We start from the raw sequence: 7,151 nt of genomic DNA, 5'->3' as shown, positions 1-7,151 counted from the left end.
TGTATCTGATATGCCAATATTGACAACATTTCAATGCCACTTTGCCACAACCTAATTGCAAATTTACGTTATTATATGGTAAAATTATATCTCAAAATTTGTAACTTTAACAACTTAAAAGTGTTTAAAATAACCAAGATTACGTTTGTTAATTTCACAAAATCTTATTGAAAATAAAATACATACATATTTTTTAAGATATTTTTATTAATTTAAACTAAGTACCTCCAAGACAACATACTATATTTAAAAAATACAAAAATATTAAAAAAACATAAAATATTCAAGACACTATTTTGAATTTTGGTACAATTAAGTTGGTTTGTTTATTATAAGGTTTATGTATCTCGTATGACACAAAATGAAGCAAATTTCTTATATCTAAAATGTTGATTACAATATCATTCGTTTTCTGAATTTCCCACGCATTATACAAACTATTGAATTTACAAGTCTTCCAAGGCTTGCAAATTAGATAAGGAATGTCCTTAAAAACTATTATTTCCAAAATTTGGCAAAACATAGAACAGTAAGTGCTAAAAACGTCTACTACAAACATTGTTTTTTGAAAATTATTGCCTGAAACCTTGACTGAATTCGTTATAGTAAAATCAAAGTTAATTGGTACTTTAAAAAACGCATTTACAGCTTCCTGAAATTGTTGACCATTTAGATTAGTTCTAAAACATTTTCCAAATGTAAAATTTAAAGAAGTTAAATTTATTGTTTTCCAATTATGCCACATATATTCTTGGTGCCTTAATGCTAACGTCTTACATAATGATTTAAAATTCTTAAAACTGTGTATTAGATTTTTGAAGTACCCGTGTTTTGCCTCAAACCGCATTGTATTTAAAAAAACAAGAGGACCCATTTTCAGTATTACATTTGGATAATGCAACATCATATGATGTTTCGGAATCAAATTGATTTTAAATTCGGATATAAATAATTCATGGTGCTGTTTAATTAAACATCTTAAACTCTCAATCATTTCAGTTGTATTTGTTGGACAAAACACTATGTTAATGATCTGAAGCAACAATTGAAGAATTTTACATTTATTTTTGTCTAGTCGTCACCCCAGTATTATCTTGCGCTATATCCCAAAACACCTGTTTTGGGAAACTGCAAAAGAATATATTTTTCTTTATAACTTACCTTCTTCATCTCGGATTTCTAAAATTTTTTTACATAAACATTGTTCATGTTATAGGTAATGTTCTGTTATATAACGTTGATAACAACTGAGCATTTATTGTTAATAATAGCGTTTTATTATTTTGGATATAGAACAAAAATGACACTTTCCGTAAATTTAGGAAAAACTAATGGATATAGCACATTTTTATAACATGAATTTGTTCTACATCCTTTATTTCTGTTTTAAGTAGGTAATATTAAACTCACGTAAGTAATAATATTTTCAAAAAAAGAGTAAACTTAATTAAACTTTATTGCGTAGGTACAGAAAATAACAGATAATTCAAAAAATTCAAAACATAAACTTAAAAATAATATTTTGTGCATATCAATTTATTATTAAAAAAATGAAAATGTAAAATAAACTATTTTGTTTTTGTGGTGGATTTTTTTGGTTTTTTTTTGGTATTTGCTTCTTTTGATTTCTTGTTTTTAGTGTTATTCCTCTTCATTGAACTCTTGGTACTTCTGGCAACTTTATCTGCAGTAACAATACGCTTGTTTTTCTTTTTCTCTGTGGTTATTTTTTTCGGAGTGTTTTTTATCGCTAACAATGTTTCATAAAAGATTTTTTCAGTATCATGAGGAATATATGACTTCATTTCAGTTAAGTGCTGTCGTTTTAAATCAGATATATTAATTTCCAAATCAGCCAATGGTACATCACATGAAAAATTATATAAGTCACATAATATATCTTTTCGCTCATGTCTAGTTAAATTTTGTTGTTTCAACACACAAATTTTGGTTTTATGCATACCACCCTCAAACATTTCTTTATATTCTACATTATTGACATCTTTTTTTGTATAAATAATATGTTTCACTCTAGTGTATGGTATTGTGCCATAACTGAGTAGTTTACTCATTTTCTGAAAATTGAAGTAGTCGGTCTGTTTCATTTGCAATACTTTGAATTTAAATTTCCATGATGAAGGAATAGACAATAGGGCTCTGACTAAAGACATGGGACTCCATATTTCTAAATTTCGAATGTGTTTTTCTATGCAACTATGTGCACAATCTATTTCCTGGACATTACCATGTCCAGGTTCGCTAAATTTTTGTTCAACAATTTCAAGACCTTTACTGTATTTGGACTTCAAAAAATTCTGTATAGCAAACGTCATCACGGAATTTCTATTTTGTGGCACGCAACTATCGGACCACAAAATAAGTCTTTTTAAATTTGTATTGTCTACCATTACTTGTTTTAAAATTCGAAATATTCCACTGGCGATATGAATGCCAGCACGTCCAGCAATAAACTCGTGCCAGATTGCATTATAAACAAATTTAGTTTTATCCAAATAAGCAGTTAAATTATAGCAAGATAGCTTAGTTTTATAGTAAAAATTTGATACATTGGCCTTAGGGAGTGAAAAAGTATTTTGTAAATCAAAAGTTATTACCCCTACCGTGTCATCCTCAATAAATTTTTTTCTGTCTCTGTCCCTTTCTTGTTTTCCAATATTCTTGCGTTTTATGTGTTCTTCCTGTTTTACGATTTCCTCTTCAGTTGGTTCCTTTAGTATCTTGAACAGTTCGCACTTGTCGCAAAGATCCTTTTTAGGCTTGAAGAAGCTTATATTAAATTCCGTGTTAAATATCTCCGAGTACATATGGAATTTAACAGGATTTTCCGTTGAAGATCTGTATAAATCATACATTTTACGTAAGGTTATACCACGCTCTAAATATTTTTTTTTAGTCAGAGCTCTACAGTAATGGGAGTCAATTGATGGAAATGATTTAATATGTGATCTTACTTCATCTTTTTTTGCAACTGGTATGAATTTTTTCTTGTGTTTACCTTGGGTGGGGGAGTTTGGTACATCCTCATCTTTATTTTTCTTAAAAAAGTAATACACCCTGTTTTTGCTTATGTTTAGAGTATTTAAGAAATACTCTTGGCACACCCGAATCTTCACTCCTGAGACTACAAAATGGTATTCGTAGCTGTATTTTTTTCTGCTCGATTCCTCCGCAGTTCTCTTTCTTAAAGGTGTGACACGTTTTATATGTTTTGAGTAGAAATGTACTTTTTTTTCATCGTTCAGTTTCCAGAATTGCCTATGAATGTGGCCTCTTTCTTCATTGGTAATGGCTTGTGAACATTTAAATCCACACTTTTCTGAATGGCATGTTTCATTTTTAACATTCTTGGGTGGTTTTAAAGTACCTTTAGAATCCAAATATGCTTCTCCTCTTTGTCGCTTAGACTTTCTAATATTTTGTTTCCATTTGGTTGGATTTCTGTTTCGCTTGCGGGTTAAAACTTTGTCTGAACCGTTTTGTGGTTCTTCGGCAATAATTACTTGCTCTTCATTTCCAGATAACTTTTCACTTTCACTATTTTTTTCAGGAACATAATCAGGATCGGTCTGTACATTATTTGGTAGTATTTCTTGAACAGTTTCTGAAATTAAATAAGAGTTAAGCATCTGGAGAAGAGTCTGTGTTAACAATATCCAAACCTGTAACTGCCATAACGTGTCCATCTTCATTAACATCAGTTATTTCTAATATTACTTGTTCAGTATTACAGGGATAGTCATTTTCGTCAATAACATTGTTGATTATTACAGCCAACTCACTGAAAAAGTTAAGTAGGTACGTTAGATTAATTCAAAAGTTTGAGGTTATGTAGGTACAAACACATTTCAATTTAGAAATTATTTCAAAATGTTACTTACTTCCAGGCCTCCGAAGGGCATTCAGAAGGTTTGCTACGGGGAATAGAACTAAATTCACTGTCCATTATTAGGTCAGAGTAAATTAAAACCGTAGAACAACTTAACTAAACAATGAATGGTGTGCGTATGGATATAGAACAAAACATTACTAATAAAGGTTTCAAATGGATATAGAACAAAATGAGGCTGTATGGTTTATAGAACATAATAATTCTTAAGGAATGAACGGAACAAGATAATTCTATAACGTACCCGAAATTTTAAGGATATAGTCCAATCATTTACTTAAAACTTTGTTATACACCAGGATAATACTGTTATTTCAACGGATAATGAACAAGATAATTTTTTTAAAATTTGTCAAGCATTTGGTTGTATAAAGTCCAAAAATGGACATAGAACAAGATAATACTGGGGTGACGTAGTGGCAATTCGTCGCATAAAATTAGTGGCAGGTATCTTATTAAACACATTGTTTGCGCTGCTCTTTGACCAATATTATTAGATGGTTTTTCAAGACATATTGGACTTGGTTTGTTACAAGATTCATTAATGCCAAAATTAAACGACTTAATGCGTTCATTTATGGTCTCCAATGTTATAAACTTCTGGACAATTAAAGACTTTAAAACTAACTTTATCTCAAGCTGAACAACACCTTCGAGTAAATCATGCATACAATCTACAGATATATTATTTGATATTTTGAAATGATTTAAATCGTTTAAAATGCTTCTATGTTTTATTCCGAACACGGAGACTTCATTGTTATCACGAAGTGACTCGCAATGTTGCTCATAACTTATATCACTTCGTAATAGTTCTTGATTTTCTGCAGTCAATCGGTGACATAAATGTTTATCTGCAAGGCATATCCTACAATAATATTGGGCTGAAAAGGACTCTACCATGCCATGCAGTTGGTTAGCCCCTAGATTGTCATGACTCAAAGCAACTAAAGTACCCTTTATGAAATTATCTGTTATATGGTCCTTGACGCCTATAGTTTCCAAAATTTTTAGGTCCCTCAATAAAACTTCCAAAATAGAGTTCATACCAAATTTTTTACCATCATTACTATAAAAAAGACCAGCTAAATGAATGTTTCGTAAAGAAGAATTACAATGAGAAGGAATGTTTCTTATTATAAAATACACACCACCGATCTTATGGCCACCAGTTTTGGAACCTAATGGGTTGACACTCTCAAATTCGTCAAAGTACAACTGTATTTGAAATGCATTCGAATTTTCAGAAAAAAAAAGTAGAATTTTTGTATATGCTACCGTCTGAAAAAGACATATACTTCTCGCTGGGGTTAGAAGTCTTTTGAAAAAAAGATTCTCTGAAAGAATCGTTGCTCAATAAATGTTGCAATGTTTTCAAAATAGGAATGTAGACAAAATTACATGGAATAGGTATTTGCATATAGATTCTATTATCTTTGTCCCAAACTTGATCATATCTAGTACCAATCTTAATGTCAACCGGCTCCACTATTCGTTCTCTAAAATATTTCTCCCTTTTGTACTTTGTATTGAAATTTGCAAACACGTTTGGAAATTGATTTCTGTCTATCGAACTATTTGAAAGAACGGTAAGAAACCCTTGGGTATGTTCAATAATACTTTGGATACTAGAATCTGGTAATCCTAAAGCATACAAACTATTAATAAATTCTGCAGAATAATCATTTAGGGACTGTATGTGATCATGATCAGTGACATTAGTTTCATTAGGCAGAGTAATAGATTCGTTGTTTTGGGCATTACAATCATTATCCACGACATTATCATTGTTATCCATAGAAGGCAATACACCCTGCTCCTTTACATTTTTATCTAAGACACAGTTTTGAATATGTTTTCGGTATCCACTAAAGGTACGATAAATATTTTGACAAAATACATTAAAGCAACGTAATTCCAATGTTTCGCCATCATATAAGGCATGTTGTTGTCTTAAATGTCTAACTAGAACCGTAACATTTAGAAAAGATTTTGAGCATATATAACAAAGAAACATTTTTATATAAACATAAGTAGAAGCACTATTCTTTTCGTATAAATTCAAAATTTTGGTTCTCAATTCCCTCGTTCTACTACAAATTGAATTCGTTTCAATTTTAAAACAGTTCATTTATCAATTCGTAGAATCTCTCCAGGTATAGGTCAAATTTTAAATTAAAAGCATAGTGCGCCTTAAAGCAAACATCGAAAGCTGCGATAATATCATTTCCCGTGGCAATTATATATTTGTCGAAAACGACATAGCACTTACTAATAGTTGCTTTTGAAGTGCCTACGGCTAAAATGAATCGCTGTGTAGTGGGTTTCTGTGTCAAAATACCTTCCAGAGGTTCTTCGCAATTTTGAAATATTATCAAATGAGACACAGCTGCATTAACGGTAAGTCTTTTTTTAATTTGTCCGGGGTTAAGGTGCACAAGTGTTATCAGGGCTAAGGTTGTGTTGTCCCAGTCTATAAATTAAAATTTAGACCTAGTACAAGATCAATGCAAAACTTACTGTTTTCACCCGGAATTAGCGTCACGTCAGGAACAGTCACAGTTTTAACGTACACTTCCTTTATTATTGGAACATGGTTTTTAAACGACTTTATGAGACAGTCTTCCTCAATGTTCGGAAACATTAAACTGAATTCTAACGAAATCTGTACAAAAAATTATTATGAGCTAAGTATTATACTTAATTACTGCTCACCAATCCATTAGTATCCACAAATCTGGGGTATTTTTCACATAAATTTGCTTGTCTGTATTGGTTTCGATCAAAAAATGTTTCTTTAGTTTTTTCTACAATGTCTCTCTTCTGATCTGGGGTTGCAAACTTTAGGAAGTTGATTTTATCTTCCAGTTCTGTAGGAGTCAACTGAATTGCCGCACCATCATTGACTGCAGACGATGTCGATGTGGACGCAGTTGATGGCAGTGGAATTGATTTCTTTTTTCGTTCCCGAAAAATTGTTCTCAATCTAGTGGTTATATAGCCCTTTTTAGAAACTGGGTCAAAGAACGCTTCCTACAAGAAGTTTAGATAGTTAAATTACACAATATGAGTGTATAACTTACGAATCCTCCTTCTGTCTGCGGATCTCGTAGCTGCGGAAACAATTCAATGATACACTTGGCATATGCCTCTCGTGTGGTTATACTAGGTAGCACATCTTCAGGCATCCCCTGGAGCATGTGAAAAACAACTAAATTCACAATTTTTTTTCTATTAGGGTCAT

General features: G+C 31.4%; 1 long non-coding RNA gene across 1 annotated transcript; it reads right to left on the bottom strand.

Annotated features, from left to right (window-relative positions):
- Positions 1-6,066: 6,066 nt before the first annotated feature.
- LOC116179868 lies at positions 6,067-6,894 on the bottom strand. Its single transcript, XR_004147061.1, has 3 exons — positions 6,623-6,894; positions 6,428-6,572; positions 6,067-6,380 (listed from the first exon to the last, which is right to left on the bottom strand). It is a non-coding gene; the product is annotated as an uncharacterized LOC116179868 (long non-coding RNA).
- Positions 6,895-7,151: the final 257 nt, after the last annotated feature.

Source organism: Photinus pyralis, unplaced genomic scaffold (assembly GCF_008802855.1).
Source record: "Photinus pyralis isolate 1611_PpyrPB1 unplaced genomic scaffold, Ppyr1.3 Ppyr1.4_LG8, whole genome shotgun sequence".
Taxonomy (NCBI): Eukaryota; Metazoa; Arthropoda; class Insecta; order Coleoptera; family Lampyridae; genus Photinus; species Photinus pyralis.
Note: the sequence above shows the minus strand (reverse complement) of the source record. Positions and strands in the feature narration are given on the sequence as shown.